The sequence below is a fragment of the Pseudorasbora parva genome, chromosome 1, assembly GCF_024679245.1.
Source record: "Pseudorasbora parva isolate DD20220531a chromosome 1, ASM2467924v1, whole genome shotgun sequence".
Classification (NCBI taxonomy): Eukaryota; Metazoa; Chordata; class Actinopteri; order Cypriniformes; family Gobionidae; genus Pseudorasbora; species Pseudorasbora parva.
The window spans coordinates 59,807,046-59,832,106 of NC_090172.1; the positions used below are offsets into that span (position 1 = coordinate 59,807,046).

Genomic DNA, 25,061 nt, shown 5'->3' on the forward strand with positions numbered 1-25,061 from the left:
AGAGGCATCTCTTAAATGCTGCATTAACACTGCAAGGCCTAATGCACAATTCTGATATTTTGATACAAACCTATCTTTTCCTTTTGTTTAATACACAATGACATTGCATGTCACTACACTCCTTTTTTATTATAAAAACACTGATATTGTTATTTTATTCCTACTTTGTTGTCTGTCCTGTATAATTCCTCCATTTCCTGCTACCTCTATCCTTTTTCTTTTACACATTTCTGTCTTTTTCTTTCTGTAGTCTTTTTTTCTTCTCTTTACCACGTGAAGTGCCCAGTGCCATGAGAACTGTGCAAGTGATTAAAGAAAAAAGAGAGGGAATACAAAGTAGGAAAAGGTAAAATCATAGAAAGCATGGCTTTTTAAACGGGTGTGGAAAGAGAAAGAGATAGATGGAACGATGGATGGAATTTAAATGTGTTGCAGCTCTAACAGATGCTAACACATTTGTCTTTCGATATTGTTTACTGCTGGCTATTTTGACTGTGTCATCTTATAAATACTATTTAAGTGATGAAATGCTCTTTCATCGCTTGGGATAAGGCCTGTTTTCTCCACAGATTTGTTCACACACCCCCTTTTGTCCACCATCTGCTTGCATCCTGCCAAAACGATGCTATGTGCTTATATAACATAAAATGCTCTTGTTGATTTATGGTAAAATGGTTGATTTAAGTCTGGGAAATAATGTGGCGGAAAGAGGAGCTTCTGGGACAAAAACCAACTGTGATGCATCTCAAACAGTGAAATCTCAAACAAACAATAGTCACAGGGAATTTCGCCATCGCAGTTGTTTTCTCTGAACGTGCTTGAATGTTGGATTCAAATATTTATATTCACAAGAAGTCAAAGTCAAATTCATGTCACAAATTTAAAGTCAAGTCAATTGATCTGAGACTGCCTGATTTTGATGTGTTTACTAAAGTCTTTCTTCTGTGTTAATGCCACCAACAAATTTATTAAAACGTACAATGTTGTGATTGTTAAAGGATTAGTTCACCCAAAAAAAGAAAACTGAGTGACAAGTGACAAGTGTCATTCATTTCTCACCCTCATGTCGTTCCAAACCCGTAAGACTTGTTCATCTTCAGAACACAAATGAAGATCTTTTTGAATAAATCTAAGAGATTTCTGTCCCTACCCTCACAGCTATGCAACTGACACTTTGAAGCTTGATTTTTTTTAAAAAGAGATCGTAAAAGTAATCCATATGAATTGAGCGGTTTAATCCAAATTGTCTGAAGAGACTCAACCGCTGTATAGTATGAGATTTAATTTAGCCTTTCATTCACATATAAACACTGATCATCGAACATAAACAGAAGCTCAACCGAACCAGCTTAACACGCGGTAACAAACCTCCTACTGAAGCTCAAACGTGATGCGTAACGCGAAAATGAACCTCATTGGTTCCTGCTGAAGCTCAAACGTGATGCGTAACACGAGAATGAACCTCATTGGTTCTTGCTGAAGCTCAAACGTGATGCGTAACGCAAGAATGAACCTCATTGGTTCTTGCTGAAGCTCAAACGTGATGCGTAACTCCAGAATGAACCTCATTGGTTCTTGCTGAAGCTCAAACGTGATGCGTAACACCAGAATGAACCTCATTGGTTCTTGCTGAAGCTCAAACATGATGCGTAACGCGAGAATGAACCTCATTGTTTCTTGCTGAAGCTCAAATGTGATGCGTAACACCAGAATGAACCTCATTGGTTCTTGCTGAAGCTCAAACGTGATGCGTAACGTGAGAATGAACCTCATTGGTTCTTGCTGAAGCTCAAACGTGATGCGTAACACGGGAATGAACCTCATTGGTTCTTGCTGAAGCTCAAACGTGATGCGTAATGTGAGAATGAACCTCACTGGTTCCTGCTGAAGCTCAAACGTGATGCGTAACTCCAGAATGAACCTCATTGGTTCTTGCTGAAGCTCAAACGTGATGCGTAACACCAGAATGAACCTCATTGGTTCTTGCTGAAGCTCAAACGTGATGCGTAACTCCAGAATGAACCTCTATGTTTCTTGCTGAAGCTCAAACGTGATGCGTAACTCCAGAATGAACCTCATTGGTTCTTGCTGAAGCTCAAACGTGATGCGTAACACCAGAATGAACCTCATTGGTTCTTGCTGAAGCTCAAACATGATGCGTAACGCGAGAATGAACCTCATTGGTTCCTGCTGAAGCTCAAACGTGATGCGTAACACGAGAATGAACCTCATTGGTTCTTGCTGAAGCTCAAACGTGATGCGTAATGTGAGAATGAACCTCACTGGTTCCTGCTGAAGCTCAAACGTGATGCGTAACACCAGAATGAACCTCATTGGTTCCTGCTGAAGCTCAAACGTGATGCGTAACACCAGAATGAACCTCACTGGTTCCTGCTGAAGCTCAAACGTGATGCGTAACACCAGAATGAACCTCACTGGTTCCTGCTGAAGCTCAAACGTGATGCGTAACACCAGAATGAACCTCATTGGTTCCTGCTGAAGCTCAAACGTGATGCATAACACCAGAATGAACCTCATTGTTTCTTGCTGAAGCTCAAATGTGATGCGTAACACCAGAATGAACCTCATTGGTTCTTGCTGAAGCTCAAACGTGATGCGTAACGTGAGAATGAACCTCATTGGTTCTTGCTGAAGCTCAAACGTGATGCGTAACACCAGAATGAACCTAATTGGTTCCTGCTGAAGCTCAAACGTGATGCGTAACTCCAGAATGAACCTCTATGTTTCTTGCTGAAGCTCAAACGTGATGCGTAACTCCAGAATGAACCTCATTGGTTCTTGCTGAAGCTCAAACGTGATGCGTAACACCAGAATGAACCTCATTGGTTCTTGCTGAAGCTCAAACATGATGCGTAACGCGAGAATGAACCTCATTGGTTCCTGCTGAAGCTCAAACGTGATGCGTAACACGAGAATGAACCTCATTGGTTCTTGCTGAAGCTCAAACGTGATGCGTAATGTGAGAATGAACCTCACTGGTTCCTGCTGAAGCTCAAACGTGATGCGTAACACCAGAATGAACCTCATTGGTTCCTGCTGAAGCTCAAACGTGATGCGTAACACCAGAATGAACCTCATTGGTTCCTGCTGAAGCTCAAACGTGATGCATAACACCAGAATGAACCTCATTGTTTCTTGCTGAAGCTCAAATGTGATGCGTAACACCAGAATGAACCTCACTGGTTCCTGCTGAAGCTCAAACGTGATGCGTAACACCAGAATGAACCTCACTGGTTCCTGCTGAAGCTCAAACGTGATGCGTAACACCAGAATGAACCTCATTGGTTCCTGCTGAAGCTCAAACGTGATGCATAACACCAGAATGAACCTCATTGTTTCTTGCTGAAGCTCAAATGTGATGCGTAACACCAGAATGAACCTCATTGGTTCTTGCTGAAGCTCAAACGTGATGCGTAACGTGAGAATGAACCTCATTGGTTCTTGCTGAAGCTCAAACGTGATGCGTAACACCAGAATGAACCTAATTGGTTCCTGCTGAAGCTCAAACGTGATGCGTAACACCAGAATGAACCTCACTGGTTCCTGCTGAAGCTCAAACGTGATGCGTAACACCAGAATGAACCTCATTGGTTCCTGCTGAAGCTCAAACGTGATTCGTAACACCAGAATGAACCTCATTGGTTCCTGCTGAAGCTCAAATGTGATGCGTAACACCAGAATGAACCTCATTGTTTCTTGCTGAAGCTCAAACGTGATGCGTAACACCAGAATGAACCTCATTGTTTCTTGCTGAAGCTCAAACGTGATGCGTAACACCAGAATGAACCTCATTGGTTCTTGCTGAAGCTCAAACGTGATGCGTAACGCGAGAATGAACCTCATTGGTTCCTGCTGAAGCTCAAACGTGATGCGTAACACGAGAATGAACCTCATTGGTTCTTGCTGAAGCTCAAACGTGATGCGTAACGTGAGAATGAACCTCACTGGTTCCTGCTGAAGCTCAAACGTGATGCGTAACGTGAGAATGAACCTCATTGGTTCCTGCTGAAGCTCAAACGTGATGCGTAACGTGAGAATGAACCTCACTGGTTCCTGCTGAAGCTCAAACGTGATGCGTAACGTGAGAATGAACCTCATTGGTTCTTGCTGAAGCTCAAACGTGATGCGTAACACCAGAATGAACCTCATTGGTTCCTGCTGAAGCTCAAACGTGATGCGTAACACCAGAATGAACCTCACTGGTTCCTGCTGAAGCTCAAACGTGATGCGTAACACCAGAATGAACCTCATTGGTTCCTGCTGAAGCTCAAACGTGATGCGTAACACCAGAATGAACCTCATTGGTTCCTGCTGAAGCTCAAACGTGATGCGTAACACCAGAATGAACCTCATTGTTTCTTGCTGAAGCTCAAACGTGATGCGTAACACCAGAATGAACCTCATTGTTTCTTGCTGAAGCTCAAACGTGATGCGTAACACCAAAATGAACCTCATTGGTTCTTGCTGAAGCTCAAACGTGATGCGTAACACCAGAATGAACCTCATTGGTTCCTGCTGAAGCTCAAATGTGATGCGTAACACAAGAATGAACCTCATTGGTTCCTGCTGAAGCTCAAACGTGATGCGTAACACCAGAATGAACCTCATTGGTTCCTGCTGAAGCTCAAACGTGATGCGTAACACCAGAATGAACCTCATTGGTTCTTGCTGAAGCTCAAACGTGCTGCCTAACACCAGAATGAACCTCATTGGTTCTTGCTGAAGCTCAAACGTGATGCGTAACACCAGAATGAACCTCATTGGTTCCTGCTGAAGCTCAAACGTGATGCGTAACACAAAAATGAACCTCATTGGTTCCTGCTGAAGCTCAAACGTGATGCGTAACACAAGAATGAACCTCATTGGTTCCTGCTCAAGCTCAAACGTGATGCGTAACACCAGAATGAACCTCATTGGTTCCTGCTGAAGCTCAAACGTGATGCGTAACACAAGAATGAACCTCATTGTTTCCTGCTGAAGCTCAAACGTGATGCGTAACACCAGAATGTACCTCATTGGTTCTTGCTGAAGCTCAAACGTGATGCGTAACACAAAAATGAACCTCATTGGTTCCTGCTGAAGCTCAAACGTGATGCGTAACACAAGAATGAACCTCATTGGTTCCTGCTGAAGCTCAAACGTGATGCGTAACACAAGAATGAACCTCATTGTTTCCTGCTGAAGCTCAAACGTGATGCGTAACACCAGAATGTACCTCATTGGTTCCTGCTGAAGCTCAAACGTGATGCGTAACACAAAAATGAACCTCATTGGTTCCTGCTGAAGCTCAAACGTGATGCGTAACACAAGAATGAACCTCATTGGTTCCTGCTCAAGCTCAAACGTGATGCGTAACACCAGAATGAACCTCATTGGTTCCTGCTGAAGCTCAAACGTGATGCGTAACACAAGAATGAACCTCATTGGTTCCTGCTCAAGCTCAAACGTGATGCGTAACACCAGAATGTACCTCATTGGTTCCTGCTGAAGCTCAAACGTCATGCGTAACACGAGAATGAACCTCATTGCTTCTCAATCATCAAGTGAACAAGTAACCGTCAATCGTTTTTAGGGCAAACACTCAATGATATTTGTCTATCACAATTGTAAGAATGCAAGTAAATGTGTGTGTCTACATTTGTTATTGATTTGCCATGCAAATTATGTTTAGTAGAGATTTTTCTGGGTGCTGTTAGTTGATTTGCATAATTTCGTCAGTGAATTGGCCAGTGAAACAGTATGCACAATGTGTTTCAATAAATGCTGCATCTGGCAGGAGCCATTCATTGTCAGTTAATTCCCTCCTTAGTGCTTAACAGATTGATTTACAGTCAAATATCATGATCTTTGAAATGATCAAGTCACTCGATATAGATTAGATAATTTCAAAGATACTCATCTTTTGCTCAACAGGACAGTTGAATTTGGTTTGATTATTTTGGACATATACAACCAGTTATTTGGCCTGAGCTCTTATATACTTAAGCCCAACTTTTGGAAGGCCATGTCTTGGTTACGGCTCTGCGTTGTTGAAAGTGTGCCCCTCGCAGCTCAGCTAAGCAGATGAGTCATAATTAGAATTAAGCCCAAATTGGCTTCCATTCCCCCTATACTCAGAGCCGCATGGTGCAAAACAAGCCCAAAATGTCACGACTCATGAATGTGAGATCATTTACATAAATCTGCATAAATTTGAACATCACCACACTGTCACACATTCCCTTCCTGTGGCACTAAAGTAAACATTGCCACTCCATGGGTTTTCCCAATGATGATGTGAAATTTTGAAGTGTTTTTCGAATATTACCTCATTATGATTCAGGCCCCACTTTATATTAGGTGGCCTTAAGTACTACACTGTAAAAAAAAAAAAAAAAAAAAAAAAGAAAACTTAAAAAAGTTTACTGAAATTAAAAATTAGAGTTGATACAATGAAGGAAATTTGTTTAATAAATAGAAACTCAAAATATTATTGTATCTGAACCATATACATTTTTTTATAAATCATGAAAATAGCACTATTTGGCATGTTTCACTGCGTCATCACAAATAACACACACACAATTACCCAATATGCTTACAAAATCTTTTAATAATATTTGAACAAAGGTTGTCGATTCTCAAAAAAATTTCAGTGTATTAACTCAAATTTTTAATTTCAGTGAACTCAAAATTTTAAGGCAACCAGGTAACTTTTTCAAAAAAATGTTTACAATGTACACTGAAAAAAACAGGAAAACACACATTGTCCAATTTATGTAATCGTATTATTTGCAATCTACACAACAAAATTGTGTTTCTCTTCTAAACATGATTTCTTTGCTTTCAATTAATGTAATTCTCTTAAATGTGCAATCTATTACATTATTTGGGGTGAATGTGAACCAAACAAGAACTCGAACTCAAGATTTTTGCTGAAACTGTAGTTCCCAGCATGCTTTGCGTGGGACTTGACGGAAAGAGTAAACATTTTAAACTTAAGTGTTATTTAATGTATTTTTGGGGCAAAATTAGATAAGGGGGAGACTTTATATTGTTTAATAGACTTTATAATGTTTAATTATGTTGGAATAATTAGAACCATTTAAATTATACTGGGTTACCTTAGTGGAGAAGAGCGGAGCGATTGCTTATACTGTGGAGTTAGACAGCACATGTCATTACAGAGCATTTAAAAGCGCTTGACATGTTCATTATGTGCTATTGCTGACTAACAGAATGAAAGAAGTTAGTAAAGTCTTATAAGTCAGTCAAGTGACCACAAAAATATACTAAAAAAAAATAAGCTTGTGATTTGATTAAAGAGGCAGGGTCTCAAGCGCCCCTGTGCACACCACTGTTGTTAGGAACCCATTTTAAAATCCTTTTGAGACTTCTCAATTGAGTTACTTAAAAATGACTTCATTCCATGATGTTGAAGTTATGTGAACAAATTTTGTTTGTTTAACTTAATTGAATCATGTGAAACCGATGTACATGATTAAATCATGTAAATCCAACACACATTTTTTTCAGTGTATGTACTTACTTAAAAAAAAAAGAAGTACAATGTTCTTACTGTGTTCAAATTGTATTTCCAAACACCTTTGCTGATATTGAGGTGGGATACGGGTAGAGGTAGGGTCAGGTGTGGTGGGGTGGGTCAGTTTAAGGGGGTTAGGTGTAAGGGAAGTGCCAACTGTGTAACTACAAATGTAACTACAGAAATTAATTACAGACGTAATTACATGCAGGTATTTTTAAAAATGTAAGTACAATGTAAAAACATGTATGAACACAGTAAGTGCATTGTATCAAATGATTAATTCAAATGTTAGTACATAGTAGTTAAGGCCACCTAATATAAAGTGGGTCCATGATTCAGGCTCTTTATAGATAAGACACATTTAAATGTTTACTTTACTTAATTAAATTAAGTTGTGTCTAATTAGATATGTTTGTGTTCAATCAGCCTAATATATTTAAAACCGAAGTTTACTTAATGAATTTGCGTTAAAACTACATTAAATATTTGTGCTGACATAACTAACTGGGCAGTGGATCTGTAGTCCCAGCATGCTTTGCAAGGGACTGCGCTAGGAGAGAAATATTTTATGTGTTTTTCAGTAAAGGGAAAGATGTTATTAGTTTATGTTAGTGTTTAATCTTCAGTTATGTTGGACATTGAGGAGTTTCTGTAATTTTGTGGTTACCATTATGCAGAAGAGAGGTGCACATGTATATATTATGTAACAGTGACAAATTCAACTGGTTTGTATTTACTCAAAGAAATTGTGCCAGCTTTACTTACATTTTGTTCATATAACTAAATTGTTATTTGTAAAAATTGCTCCATATAGTTGTGTGCAACCGCTAACCACATATTTTTTATTAAATCCAATGTCATTTTTTTGAGTGTAGCTGTTTGTGAATGCAAAAGATTTGCAAAGATCAAACTGCACAACAAATAAAGTTATTGTCTTCTACAAGAAAAAAAAAATCGATTCTGAACTGCCAAAAAAAAAAAAAAGTCGTCAAAAATGGCAGTTTATGCGCTTCACGTCTACTTTGACCCTCAAAATCTGTAGTTGTAGCCAGGGCCGTGTTAAGCCTTTGCAGGGCCCTGGGCTAAGCTCCCCCCAACACACACACACACACACACACACACACACACACACACACACCCCGAACCTGATAGCTGGACTGGAAACTTAAAGTGATTACGAGTTTATTTCAATATTAATTTACAAAGCATGACAAACAATACAGATTATTATCAGCATTACAATACACCCTTTAAATGTCAGGTTTAAACAACGTTTTATTCAATTAATCACTTTATATTTACTTTATATTTATTATGTATTACGTTGCTCATGAAAGTGGCAAAATATTTAAACTAGGCCTATGTTAAAATCAAAAACGTTTTACATTAAAACTTACAATAGACAAAAAATCTAGTCTTTAATTTCTAAATCTTTTAAGAAATCCTGCAGGTCATAAAGAACTTTATTTCTCCACCTTCAAGAAAGGACGAGAGCTCTCCCTAATGTCTCCCTATTTACCTAAATGTGTCTGTTTCCTTGCTTTACCCGAGGCAAAAAGTCATTGAAACAGATTTGACTTTAAATTAAATGAATATGTGGTGAAATAACCAGATTTTCACTTCAATGCATGTTTATTTTAGTGTGACGTTCTATCACTTTAATTCAGCGCGTCCAGCACAAAATAGACTCGGTGCAGAAACGATCCGTGTGCAGTGAGAAAGCTTTAACCCGTTAACATTGGGACGTATTATAGCCGATCTATTCGTGATCAAACTATTTGCGTTGCAGATCTAAGCAGTTTATAGAAGTCATTTGTTGGACTACTACACAATAATATTGCTATTATCTCATCACATTGAAGCGCCGCTAATGTAAATCGGTAGAGGAACAATTTATATGTTATGCATTGGGAATTTGGGATACACTAGCTGCCTGCTGGGGTAGCAGTGGTCTTTGTTTTAGGGTGGCAGTTGAAACCCCGGTAGATCCGCCCCTGCCACTGTCATATTTTCTTACATTTTCGTTCGACATGTTGAGGTGACGATGTACTGGGTGTCCGCTGTGACTTGATTCGGTTGTGTGACAACGATGCTCAACGTACGCATAATTACCTCAATTCCCCCCCCCCCCCCCCCCCCAAAAAAAAAGGATAACGCAAGAGAGAATTGTCTCGGGAGCCCCCTGGTGTTCGGGGCCCTGGGCTGCAGCCCATGTTGCCCATTAGGATAACGCGGCCCTGCATGTAGTGACTGGTTGTAGCTGAGACTGGAAGAGTTTGGTTTGTGTTGTCGACATGTAGAGAAGATTCTGTGTTCAGCGATGCAAATTCACTTTGATGCACTTAAAAAGCATTAGGACTTACACTGGAATTGATACAGTAAAACCAACCAATCTGAACAATATGAGCAGAGTAGACCAATCACAACAGATTGTGTCGTCTGACCAATCAGAGCAGAGGAAGCTATTGGAAAGAAGGGGTTTAGAGAGACTGAATCCTTTATCGAGCCGTTTCAAACACTGTGTGAAAAGAGCCGATGCCGCAATGTACATTATGAGAAGAATTAGAGTGTTTTTCCATGGATTCATAAAAATCTATTGTAGGAGACTTTAGGAATGTTTAAAATTAACAAAAAGCACAATAGGGGCGCTTTAAAGTTGTGGCTTAAATGTATTTTTATGTTTTGGTTTTCCCTGGGATATCAGTTATAATATATCATAATCCTGACTCGCAGGCTGGGGGCTCGCGGTCAGGCCCAATATATTTGGAAACCCTGGATTTATATAGTAACGGGTTCACAAATCAATCCATGCTGAAATGTGCGACTCAAATTTTTAATGTCAGACTGAAGTTGCTCGATTCTATCGTTGGGATCCTTTGGATGGCCACAGGTGCTTCTGGCCTGGACCAGTTTGGACATTTATGACCATTTGCACCCTTATTGATCCAGTTACCAGTCTTATTGCTTCTCAGATGTTTATGAATTGTATTGTGCATTTTATTCTTCCTTATATACCTTATAGTCCGGTATTGGCAACAATAATGAATTTAGTGTGAATGAAAGCAAGGCTGTGAGGAAGAATCGTCTTTACACTGTCAGGAAAAAAGGTACAATGCTGTCACTGGGGCGGTACCCTAAAGCCGGGTGCACACTGTGCGATTTTGGCCACGATTTGGCCATCTGAGACAAATTTAGCAAATCCTAAAAGATTCCTCAGATCCTAGGCTAAAATCTGACGTCTTTGGTCGTTAGTTTGACATGTTCACCGGCAGCCGATTAATGAGCGCTGCGATCAAATTTTACCTCAGACGAATTTCTGGCAGTGTCAGAAGATTTGCCACACAATCCTGCAGTGTGACTTCTCCTACGACAACAGTAAAATATCTCAGTTTTTCAAGACAAACTTTGACCAAAACGAGAGCTAGAGATTTCTTTGTAGCCTCCAGTTCAGTCCCGTGTGTAATGCAGCTCACCGTCACCGAACGCGTCATTCATTGATGATATAAAACTCCGGGTGAGTTTTCTTGCACGCGTCCGTTTTTAGCGCGCCTTCACTATCGTGCAGTCTGACATTAATGCCAACTGAGATCTTACAGTGTGACATGGCGATCATGTTCGTACAGTCTGACAAGGGACATTCGCAAAGGATTTTGAAAAATCGCACAGTGTGCAGTAAGGTACAAAACCGAAAAGGTACTAATATGCACTCTTAAAGTACTGATATGTACCTTTTAAGGTTTTAATATTAGGGGTGAGTAAGGTATAAATATGTACCTTTTCACTTTTGTACCTTAGGGTACCGCCCCAGTGACAGCATTGTACCCTTTTTTCTGAGAGTGTACAATGGCTCGCACTGTATAAAGGTCTTCATTTTTAAAACTCAGAACTTTAACAAATGTTTTATGTCTACTGATATTTTTTTGGAAAGATATTTCATCAGCTTTACAATCAGTATGTTGTTAAACAATAGTACTGTATGTTGAACACAACCTCATTTTCATTCCTGTCAAAAATTAAATATGCCATTATACCCGGACTATTCAGTGGTGGTCTGAAATGAGGAAGAAAAGTCCTCACAGCTTTTAATGCTAATTCATGTCCAAGTTATTCTCAATATTGACACATTTTCCTATTAAATAAACATTACTTACACTATAACATGTACAGTCTTGTTCAAAATAATAGCAGTACAATGTGACTAACCAGAATAATCAAGGTTTTTAGTATATTTTTTATTGCTACGTGGCAAACAAGTTACCAGTAGGTTCAGTAGATTGTCAGAAAACAAACAAGACCCAGCATTCATGATATGCACGCTCTTAAGGCTGTGCAATTGGGCAATTAGTTGAAAGGGGTGTGTTCAAAAAAATAGCAGTGTCTACCTTTGACTGTACAAACTCAAAACTATTTTGTACAAACATTTATTTTTTCTGGGATTTAGCAATCCTGTGAATCACTAAACTAATATTTAGTTGTATGACCACAGTTTTTTAAAACTGCTTGACATCTGTGTGGCATGAAGTCAACCAACTTGTGGCACCTCTCAGCTGTTATTCCACTCCATGATTCTTTAACAACATTCCACAATTCATTCACATTTCTTGGTTTTGCTTCAGAAACAGCATTTTTGATATCACCCCACAAGTTCTCAATTGGATTAAGGTCTGGAGATTGGGCTGGCCACTCCATAACATTAATTTTGTTGGTTTGGAACCAAGACTTTGCTCATTTACTAGTGTGTTTTGGGTCATTGTCTTGTTGAAACAACCGTTTCAAGGGTATGTCCTCTTCAGCATAGGGCAACATGACCTCTTCAAGTATTTTAACATATGCAAACTGATCCATGATCTCTGGTATGCGATAAATAGGCCCAACACCATAGTAGGAGAAACATGCCCATATCATGATGCTTGCACCTCCATGCTTCACTGTCTTCACTGTGTACTGTGGCTTGAATTCAGAGTTTGGGGGTCGTCTCACAAACTGCCTGTGGCCCTTGGACCCAAAAAGAACAATTTTACTCTCATCAGTCCACAAAATGTTCCTCCATTTCTCTTTAGGCCAGTTGATGTGTTCTTTGGCAAATTGTAACCTCTTCTGCACATGCCTTTTTTTTAACAGAGGGACTTTGCGGGGGATTCTTGAAAATAGATTAGCTTCACACAGACGTCTTCTAACTGTCACAGTACTTACAGGTAACTCCAGACTGTCTTTGATCATCCTGGAGGTGATCATTGGCTGAGCCTTTGCCATTCTGGTTATTCTTCTATCCATTTTGATGGTTGTCTTCCGTTTTCTTCCACGTCTCTCTGGTTTTGCTCTCCATTTTAAGGCATTGGAGATCATTTTAGCTGAACAGCCTATCATTTTTTGCACCTCTTTATAGGTTTTCCCCTCTCTAATCAACTTTTTAATCAAAGTACGCTGTTCTTCTGAACAATGTCTTAAACGACCCATTTTCCTCAGCTTTCAAATGCATGTTCAACAAGTGTTGGCTTCATCCTTAAATAGGGGCCACCTGATTCACACCTGTTTCTTCACAAAATTGATGACCTCAGTGATTGAATGCCACACTGCTATTTTTTTGAACACACCCCTTTCAACTAATTCAACTAATTGCCCAATTGCACAGCCTTAAGAGCGTGCATATCATGAATGCTGGGTCTCATTTGTTTTCTGAGAATCTACTGAACCTACTGGTAACTTGTTTGCCACGTAGCAATAAAAAAATATACGAAAAACCTTGATTATTCTGGTTAGTCACATTGTACTGCTATTATTTTGAACAAGACTATATGTAATCATTTAATCTACACTCATTAAGTTATAATAACCATAAGACTGCAGTGATGAAAAGCATCTATATTTTAATTTTGAACTGTTCTTTCAGCTCATTAGTCATCAAAGCTGTGTAAACACTGCAGGTGTGATGATGGTCACGGACATGATGATGTACCTTTAATTACACCAATCTTATTGCTCATAAAAAAAACCCCGCACAGATTTTGTTTTCAAACCGTATCAAGTTTGATTTGACGTGACATAAAACGTGACATCTAGGCAGGTGAGTTGTTTACTTGGCTAATAATTAGCCATTATAACACCATCATTTAATCACTTATATGCGGACGTGGAACACATGAAAACGAGAGGCGGGATTTATCGTGTGAACCAATCATAGCTTACCATAACCGATCACACCCAATCATAGCGTGATGGAGGCATTGTCTCCTCTCACGTGACTTTCTCCCATCCATTCTCAATGACCCATCCATCAAACCAACAGCACATGTCAGAGGCTCTGTTAAAGGTGGGGTAAAGTGCCTCTGGTAACCGCTGTTGATATTTCAAATCACCAAAAACACAAACACGCCCCTATTTTGATAGCTCCTCCCCCCCATGCATAACCAGTGATGCCAGTAACTTAGGTACTTAGTAAAGCGTTACTCTAATCTGATTTTTTTCCATTAACGAGTAATCTAACGCGTTACTTTTTGCAAACCAGTAATCAGATTAAAGTAATTTATCCAAGTCACTGTGAGTTACTATTTTAGTCATTTTCCTTAGTAAAAAATACAAATATATATTTTTGCTTTCTTCTTTCGTCTCGGGAAGATTATTTTTTCAGGAAATATTTTTTTTTATTTCAATTTAAAACATCAGGAGATAAATTGTTAACGTTACTGTTAAAAATACACTTCCAATAAAGTGAGTGTTGGCAAAACCGGTCATCATTTCTATGTTAAGGCGGCAGGGGTGTTGTCGATAAATGCTGAATGTAACTAATAAAGTAATTTATAATCTTAATTAGTTACTTTTAAAAACAAGTAATCTATAAAGTAACTAAGTTACTTCTTAAATGAGTAATCAGTAATCAGATTACTTTTGCAAAGTAACTGTGGCAAGACTGAGTCATCCCTTCCATCACAAAAACACAAACAGTTCTCATGAACAACTCGACAGCACGAGCATGACAAACATATTACAATTATGACCAGATAAGAAGGTGATATAGATCATGAAAAGAGGAAACAAACATATATTAGGAGTTTATTATCTTGTCGGACACATTTTGTGAGCTGACGCTTGAGACAGACAGAGGAGGTTTAGATGCTCCATACAGTGTGGAAATGAACGGGTCTTTATCATCGCTGAAGTGAACGATGATACGACTGCAAATAGACAAACAAGCGAATATGATACACGAGCATATTCAAACAGAAGCCAGCGTTTTTTAGTTCTGTAAAACAAAACAAAACCAATGTTTCTCGCCTATAGAGAAGAAATAAAGCCACCTCGGCGTCCGTTTGCAGGCACTCGCTCCTTGAGTTCTCTCCAGCGCTGGAAAGCTGATACTTCTCGCTGATACTTCTTCTTTTATCTGCCATTTCTCTCTTTCTGTCGTCGCTCGGCTAATGTCTGTTATTATGTGTTTCATGTCTTTTGAATAATGACGTGCACTGAGTACTCTCTTCTCCGCATCATTGGTAGACACGCCCCTTACTGCTGATTGGCCACAAGTTTGTTTATTTACTCGGCTCGAGTCCGTTTTGTAAAGCAGTTTTGAAATAACACTTACCCCACCTTTAAAAGTCAATGGGCTCAGGGGAGGCAAGAGAGACGCAGCGTCCTGCTGTAGCTTTACCTGCAGGTGTCACTGTAGGACAGTAGACAGGTTTCCATCTAAGGATTTTTTTTATTTTTTTGCGAAAGTTTTAGTGCATCAAAATGTTTACCGATATAGCTGATGGAAATGACAATTATCGATAATTTTTTGCAAATGTCGACCCGGTCTTTTTCTGCTTAACTTAAGCGTATAAATTCTATGTTGATAATTTAAATGTTATGAAAAACTAGTTTGAAAAAGCTTTTTTGTTGAGAAAAAGAGCTTTAGCACAAATAAATGTGGTGTCTCATGACAGAATTAGCCGATAGCCTACAGCGTCCACGTTCATGGCATTGCTCCTGTTAAAGCACCGTTTCTCTGTAGTTTAAAGATGCATTAAATCTATTGTATTCACATAATTCACTTTTTTTAAACTATTGGTAAGAATCGGATGTGTTACATCTCAAACATCATTCATCCGTATTTACAATCAAAATTAATCAGAAAAATAATAGCTAAATGCACCTGTTTCTAAATATTGCTTGATCAAATATTGGCCAAAATAGTCTTTATATAATGAAGTACAAAAAACATGACACTTGATAATAAAATAACTTTATGTATAGAGCCTACAATTGAATAATAGGCTATATAATAAAGATTTGTTTCAAAATGGATGAGAACAAAAATATAGAGCCTTGAAAATCTTATCAGCTTGTCAAAAATACAAATGTGGCGTCTGTCAAATGAAGGAAGGCTGTTGGAGCTTCTAATACTGACATAAATAAAGAGTAAAATACTCAACATGTTACTTCTGTTTCTGAATACATCAAATAAATGCCATTAAATCCAGATTTCACGAGCAGGCTCTGGCCACTTGACAAATGAAAATCACAAACATGACATTTGTTAATAAAATCATTTTATCTCAATCTAATTACACTGTAAACCCTAATAAGTTGAGAATACTCAAATGATTTGAGGAAAGTGATTCCCTCAATTCAATTGAGTAATGGAGTCTCCTAAAACTTGTACATTTAAGTTTACTTAACTTGGTGCTCACATTCACTGTACTTAAATTGTTAAGTTCACCAAACTGGGTACACCAGTTCAGTACACCATGCTGGGTACAACCAATCAAAACTTCCCCATTGGTGCCAACATGCATTGCGGCATGAATAAATTATGCGTCTGAATTGTGACAAATTTTCTTTGAAATCTTACTATTTGCTGTTACTTTTGCTGTTTTGTTCTGATGTTTTTGTAGCTTGTTTTATGTTCAGAGTTGATCTGTTCATCAGAATTTTTTCACCATTGTAAAAAGATTTTTGTCACCATTGTAGAGATTCATACGCAGATTAGTGATGTGTGTATGTGTCGAACTAATGCCATAGATTTAAACATTTTGTGCACATAAAAAAAAAAATTATATATATATATATATATATATATATATATATATATATATATATATATATATATATATATATATATATATATATATATATATATATATATATATATATTAGCACAATAGTGAAGATTCTAGTATTATTAATATTTGACATCCAAAGCATTTATAACACTGATCTGCACAAGATCAGGAATTCTGCCAATACATGATGATGTTATTATCATCATCAATGAATGAACAACACCATTTCATGATATTTTCTCTTGGCTTTTTGTTACTTAACATATGTGTCTCACAAACACAAAGCAGCTAGAGAAACACTAATAATACATTATCAAGGGTCAAGAGCCCAACTAAAGCAAACACTTATCTCCATCATGGTGACTTCCAACAAAACTATTATTTTCATTAAAACAGACATTAAGTCAATCTGGTTATAAGTTAGTTCACGTATTATTGTTAGGTTTAGTAACTTACAAATTTTTACTAACCGAATTTAAGATTGCTCACAATGAAAAAGTCTCCATTTTAATTTGAATCAGCAACAAGCAACAGATGAGGCGAAAAGGACCGCCTTTTGGAAATGTCCTCCAATCAGTAAATTAGTTCTCTTGTTGCTAGACAGAACTCCTTGCATGGCCAATCACATCAAAGCAAGACCAGAGTGAGCTATTTTATTTACTTATGATTTTGAGTTCATACAACTTAAAATCTTAAGTTTATGTATTTTGTTAGTTAATAAGTTATACTAACTTATATGTCTGAGTTTTTAGACTAAACTAGTAATAATTAGTCAAGTTTACTTGATTTGTTTAAGTAAAGACAACATTAGGGTTTACAGTGTAGAAACAATAAAGTGGGTTGAATCCAAAAAGCTCTAAAATAATGTTAAGGCGGCTCCATAGACCATTTAAAACCTAAATTAAAGCGTACACAAATAAAAGGTTTAGGTATCTGTGATCTGTAACCCGCAGTGATTTGATGTTATTGAACTCTGAAACCAGAATGAATATCTTTGTTTGGTTTGAATGATTTGAAGGCATCCGTTCTCTGCCACATCAAACTGCGACTGGTTTGCATGTCCAAGGCTTACGGTAAAGATTGCTGCTGTCTAACCGAACATTTTACTGGACCAATCTTTTTTATGGATACAAAATGTTTGCATACAGGACAAAATGAGCTGCCCTGTGACCAAACCCATGGGCTTCATCACATAAAAGCAGTCACATGCAGTCCTGTCTTTCTTCGGCGTGATCATCTGATTCATATTTCATAATTTAGTAATAGGCCTATTATTTATGAAAATAGTAAGCAGTAAACTGCAGATTTCCAGTTGTCTCATTACTCTCTGCAATTTACAAATATTTGGGATGCAAAAGTTAGGATAGAAACAACTTTTTTTTTTAGCAGTTTTTAATTCATATTTGGTAATATTTGCAATGTTTTATTTTTGTATTTTATTCCTCCAGGTGTTTCGAGGAGGCACTCGCGGCGGTCTCTATTACTTTACTGTCTGGGTTATATTGCTCAGTATAGGTTGCAACTTTGGGGTCCAGAAGTAAAAACTCCATTCATTTTCTCCATAGAGAAATGTATTTATACCAATATTCTATAAACCTTTAAAGCAGGGGTCTCAAACTCAAATTACCTAGGGGGCCACTGGAGGTAGACTCTGGGTCAGGCTGGGCCGCATCAACCCCTCCCCCCCCCCCCCCCCCAAAAAAAAAAAATACAACTGATCCAATCTTCTCAATCTTTATTATTAACAGTTCTTCTACATTAATTTTTCTTCTGAACATGAACATGGCTTTTCTTGCTTACTCGTGTTTTTTTTAATTATATTGCCAATATATTTTTGAGATTTTTGGATCTGGTTATCCTTCGTCCTTCGCACCTATCTATTACCAACAGGTTTGTGATGGTAATTCTGTACTAATAAATATGGCCGATATAAATTAAATCATTATGTAATAATAAATGTTCTTATTTTAATTTAAAATAATAGACTATTTCAAAGCAAGGCCATAACCAGGTCAAACAGATCAGTGAACGAAATTCTAGATCTAATTCTAGTTGGGAAATAATACATTTGGGACCATTTGCAAACAAAATATGCATTAATTGTCGTCAAATATAATATTTGTCCCGAGGTTTTTCGCATGAGTGAATAAATACGCACATCAGCTGCTTATATTTGAGTTCCTCAGTGGTCTAATAGTAGACTTTTAGTAAATAGTCTCAAATGTTCAGAGTTTTAATCCGCTCATATAGTTTTCTTCATTAAATGTTCATGATTGTATATTAAGAGCATGGAAACGTTGCATTTTGTGTGCATTTGTGTGTGTGCAATTTAGTTTTGTGATTTTACCGGAAAGAATAGTCTCTCTCCGCAACGGCATTACGCGATAGATTGACACGCTCGTGTGTGTGTGTGTGTGTGTGTGTGTGTGTGTGTGTGTGTGTGTGTGTGTGTGTGTGTGTGTGTGTGTGTGTGTGTGTGTGTGTGTGTGTGTGTGTGTGTGAGCCTGTTTATGTGGTTTATGAGGACACAAATTTGTATAACTACATGGGTATTACACTGGTATTACACTATAAATGTGGTTTATGAGGACATATCAAATGTCCTCATAATTCAAATGGCCTTAAAAACACACTAAATGATGTTTTTTGGAGCAAGTAAAAATGCAGAATGTTTCCTGTGATGGGTAGGTTTAGGGGCAGGGGCAGTGTAAGGGGATAGAAAATACGGTTTGTACAGTATAAAAACCATTACGCCTATGGAGAGTCCCTGTAAACCACATAGATCAACATGTGTGTGTGTGTGTGTGTGTGTGTGTGTGTGTGTGTGTGTGTGTGTGTGTGTGTGTGTGTGTGTGTGTGTGTGTGTGTGTGTGTGTGTGTGTGTGTGTGTGTGTGTGTGTGTGTGTGTGTGTGTGTGTGTGTGTGTGTGTGTGTGTGTGAAGACTGCTGGAGCATGTGCGCGAGCCAAAAGAGAATATAAATCCCGCCTACTTTGATTTGATTGGCCATTTGAGCGCCGTTTAACCACATTCATTTCGACTGTCTGAACATGTCAATTATGCGGTGTCAACCAATTATACTGCATGAGAGAGGGCCGAGCTAACTCTCTCAAACACACACACACACACACACACACACACACACACACAAACACACACACAAACACACACACACACACAAAGTGAGGCATAAAGCGCGGCACACGCAACGACTCCGCCAAAAATGGTTTTCAGAGCAACGCGCGAGCCGCACTAACACTAAACTTTGATGTCAAGTAGGGGGCCACAAAATATCATCCTGCGGGCCACAAGTGGCCCGCGGGCCGGGAGTTTGAGACCCCTGCTTTAAAGGGTTAGTTCACCCAAAAAATTTAAATTATTTCATTAAATACTTTATCAACGTCTTTAGTGGCTTATGGGTCTTGTGAGTGGATTATTGGGAATATACTGAATGCCAATGGAGGCCTTTCTGAAGCCTTTCTCAGCCATCAGCTTTCAACTCAAATATCTTCATTTGTGTTCTGAAGATGAACGAAGGTCTTACAGGTGTCCAACGACATGAGGGAGTGGGTGAACTAACCCTTTAAAGACATCCTTATTGTGAGCTACGAGGCTGTTAATCGATAGTTTTTTGCTTCTGCTGAAGCCGTAAGCCTGCATTATTTCAACTATAAAATGCTTCTGCCATTTGAAAAATCTTCTGTTGCCTCTGTGTGACAGTGTTTCTTTTTCTTAAATTATTTTAAATGGCACTGACCATCCAGTTAGTGCTTCTTTACAGAGCAAGACTAACTTGCAGAGACTGTAGATGAATCTTTGGCTCCAGGACTGAATCTGAAGGATATCATAGAAACTATCTTAATGTTGCCCTTCCATTTTCTTTTCACTGAGTACCTTTTCAATAACTATTACCCGTCTTTTTCCGCTCCACTCTTCCTTTAATCTCAGCCCTCCTCTCCCTGGCTCCTAAGAAGCTCAGATGAGTTCTAGAGAGGTGCCTTCCTCCCCTTCAGCTCTGCAAGGTGTGTGTGTGTGTGTGTGTGTCTCCTAATACCCGTGTGCACAGGGGTGTTTCATCGACCACGGCTGTGGCTCAGGAGAATCGTCTGACGGAATAGGGAGGGGGGGCATGAATGCCTAAAAATAGAGAGGAGGGCCAGTCGCTCAGAAATGGAGATGAGTAAAGACGCCTCTGCTGCTGCAGGTGAGAGAGTGAGTGTGTGAAATAGAGAGAAAATGGACGATGGCAACAGAGAGAAAGAGCGGGACAAATAGTCAGAGGAAGGGAGAGTGCTGTTAAGACAGCGTTTTCCTCTCACTCTTATATTTAGAAAGGAAAAGGTGCACAATAATTCAGCAATCGAAATATAAGATGGCTTATATGGGTTTGTGTGCTTGTCTGCTTGTTGGTGTTTTTTGTGTGTGTGTGTATGTAATGTGCTGATATTTTAGTAGTATTTACATACTATTATAGTATTTATAGACCGCGATCTCAATTCTAACCAAACCCAAACCCATGCAATTTTCTCTCGAAATGACAGCGATTCATCGATGTCTATTAAGCCTTTGACAAGTATGAACATTCAGATCTGAGCCAGAGAGAGCAGTTGTCATGAATAGCTATGAAACCGCTTCACAAATGGCCTTTTCAACCCCACAGCAAGGCCGTAACATGTCTTGAACATTGGCGGGGACCAATTTTTATTTTATTTTTATAAAGCATAAAGAAACAGAGCGGTGAAAGAAGTTCTCTTGGGTTAATTCTAGTTGGGTAAGAGCTAATCATTTTGGGACTATTTGCAAATAATATCTGCATTAATTTCCGTCAAATATATTGTTAGAGAGTCGTCAGGTTAGTGAATAAATCAACGGTAAAGCTACACTGTGTGATATTTTCCCCCATCTAGCGGTGTAAAGGTATATGACCATCCAGTGGATAATAGTTTCTGTTCCTCTCAATTCTGATTTCGTTTTTAACTCCTACGGTGGCCGATTTAGTCCAAGATTAACACGGCAATCCCCCTCTTCACATTCGACACGGTGCCATCGAGTGTTAAACGCGAAAGGCGAAGCTTGAATTTACGGGTATGTCCCTCTTTGGCTAATGTACTTTCAAGATGGAGGAGCAACATGGCGACCGACATTCAAACCCTTGTGTTAGAGAAAGTAATTTATTTACACTAAATTACTCTGATGTCATTTCCGCCTGGATTGGGCCTACCCAAATTGAAAAGCCTCCCATACACACATACAGTGGTCTAGGTTCAAAATGTGGGTGTCATTTTACAGGAAACCCTTTAAAGTTACATAAAACACTGCTAAAAGTGATAAACATGGAAGTATATGTTGTGTAAGCTGTTATAACCCCCCCAAAAATTAGGCGCTTTTTGATTTTTTTAATATAAATTAATTTTTGAAAGTGTGTAACTCAGGCCCTGTGTGCTCTAGGACCCTGCAGACTAGGCATGTGCCGATATCAATTTTTCATGTTGCGATTAATTGATGAAGTTTTATCACGATATACGATATTATCACGATATTGAAATAAGTTGCAAAAAAAAGTGTTGCCATAGCATAACAGCTTTAAGAACTATTTTTGTAAGAACAAAAATAACTGAATGTTTAAATACAATAATGCACCAAAAATATATACAGCTCTGGAAAAATAATTAAGAGACCCCTCTTGAGAAATCAATGTTATGTGGTCTCTTGATTTTTTTCAGAGCTGTAAAAGTACAATTTTCAAACATATTAAAGTGCAAAAGAATTAGGCTATAAAGAACAACAGGTAGGCTTACAAATTACAATAAGGTCTCATTAGTTTATGCATTAACTAAGATTGAGCAATAGCTACATTTGGTACAGAAAGCATAATGTTTTTGTTAATGTTAGTTAAGAAATACTGATCATTGTTAGTTTTATCTTAGGTCCATTAAAAAAGTTATTTTGATTTTGATTTTAATGTTATTAAACAGTAACTAAGAAATTAACATAGAATGATTAATTCTTTATAAGTATTTTTCATTGTCAGTTTGGTAATAATGAATTAACATGTTAACTAATGAAGTCGTATCTCAAAGTTTTACTGTACAATAACAAATAATTTGAACAGTTCTAATTATTAGGGTATGTTGTAGTCCAGATTAAAACATAAAAATGTTTAAATTTGAAAATAAATAGCCTATTAAGTCTTTAAGTATTAAGTATTTGGTGCTGTGATGAACAACATTGAGATTACAAAAACGAATGGCTGTTTTAAAAACTACACGCGTTTTTTTGTTTGTTTGCTGGTTTCCGGGGTAACCGGCTGCATTCTGCAGTTCATCAGCGCCCTCTGCTGTCACTGAGCGGCACTTCAGCAGCGCGTCTCCTTCACCCGTTCATCAGCGCCCTCTGCTGTCACTGAGCGGCACTTCAGCAGCGCGTCTCCTTCACCGGTTCAGTCATGGGCTTGTTTATATCTGAGCGCGTGTCCCTTTGACGCAGAATACAGCGGTGTTGAGCATTTATAAGGTTGAAGGGCAAAGTATTCTTGAGTGCATTATAAAAAAATTATAAATTGTTAATAAATTATCATTTACGATATTTTAAAGTGCCCACGATAACAATATCGTGCATATTATATCATTATCGTGATAAATCGCATTATCGAAAATCGGCACATGTCTACTGCAGACACTTTGGGCTGCTTCCAGCATGTATAATTAATTTAATGACACTGGGATATTGCATTTATATCACTGTATATGGTGGTGGGAGGGGCTGGTGGAATGGGGTATCAGGGTCGGGGGAGGGGCAAAAAGGGGTAAAAAAGGGGGGTCATCCCTTCAGACCCATATGAGTAAATCTTGTTTACAACATCACACAGACAAAATTCTTTTTTACACTATTTTCTGTAATTTAGTGGAAACATCCCAAACTGTCTGCAGGGTCCTAGAGCACACAGGGCCTGAGTTACACACTTTAAAAAATGAATTTATGAAAGAAAAAAAGCGCCTACTTTTTTTTTTTGGGGGGGGGGGGGGGGGGGGGGGGGTTATTACAGCTTAGACAACATATACTTCCATGTTTATCCCTTTTAGCAGTGTTTTATGTAACTTTAAAGGGTTTCCTGTAAAATGACACCAACATTTTGAACTCAGACCACTGTATGTGTGTATGGGAAGCTTTTCAGTTTGGGTAGGCCAAATCCAGGCGGAAATCCCAAAAAATGGCCCTGAGTGTAAGAGGTTATAAACTTATGAGATTACTTTATTCCTTGAAAGAAGTAGATATGCATTAATGAGCACATATATTTTTGATAGAACTAAGTGTTTTTAGCTAAGAATAAACTAAAAAAGTTACACAGTGTAGCTTTAACATCTAAATTCCCTAGTGGTCTTTTGGTAGACATTTTGTAAACCGTGTCAAAGGTTACCCGTTCTAATCCGCCTTCATAGAGTTTTCTTCTTCATTAAAATGTTCAAAGATGTTCAATGATTGTTTAGTGGAAGCATGGACATGTTTGTGTGCAATTTGTTTTGTGTTTTCACCGGAAAGAATAGAGACAGGCATTAAGTGATAGATTGACTGTGAACAAGTAGGCCCCGCCTACTTTGGTTTGATTAGCCATATTAATCATTTTTTACATTGACGAGCGTGTTGGACTTGAGACAGACTAGACCAAAAATTTAACTTTTAAACCTTTTTGTTATCCTAACATACAGAGCAATGCGCAATGAGGTGCAGTGCAAGAATATTGTCAAATATTGTCCATTTGTCCATTTCTAATTATTGGCTTTCCCCCTCAGTGTCTATGGTGGTTACGGCCACACAGTACCATTGCTTCTGTATTACAAACATTAAAATTATCACAGAAGTATTAAGATACAAGTTTAGTAAACTGATGTCTATGGTAGCAATACAAATTTAGCAAATCACCTTTTGAAAGTGACTTAACACTTCAAATAAAGATTACATTGTGACGCCAGTAGGTGTGACGAGACTTAAAAGTGTAGTTGTCACTGAATCATTCATTTAGATTAATTCAAAGATGAAACAAGTCATGAGGTGTGTTCGACACCGGCTCTGGCTGGATAGAACCGATCCGTGAGAGTTCCCGTGTACAGATGGGAAGGAGCTAAAAACGGAAATGTAAAGTCCCTGTTTTGTTTTTACAGGTGAAGTGAAATAAAAAATATTTGTCAAATATACATTAACCAATCAGGCATAACATTATGACAGGTTAAGTGAATAACACTTATGGGGCCCTATTTTAACGATCTGAAAGTGTCAAAGCGTGAAGCGCAAGTAACTTTGTGGGCGGGTCTCGGCGCTGTTGCTATTTTCCCGGCGGGATAAATGGCTCTTGCACTCGGCGCAAATCTAAAATGTGTTGGTCTGAAGTAGCTTCATTATTCATAGATGTGGTTTGGGCGTAACGTGAATAAACCAATCAGAGCGTCATCCAACATTCCCTTTAAAACCAGGTGCGCA

General features: G+C 38.3%; 1 protein-coding gene across 2 annotated transcripts in view; it reads left to right on the forward strand.

The window, feature by feature from the left end:
* Positions 1-25,061, forward strand: part of nlgn2a (neuroligin 2a) — a 483,615-nt gene that overhangs the window by 50,845 nt on the left and 407,709 nt on the right. The gene's annotated exons all lie outside the window — the stretch shown is intronic.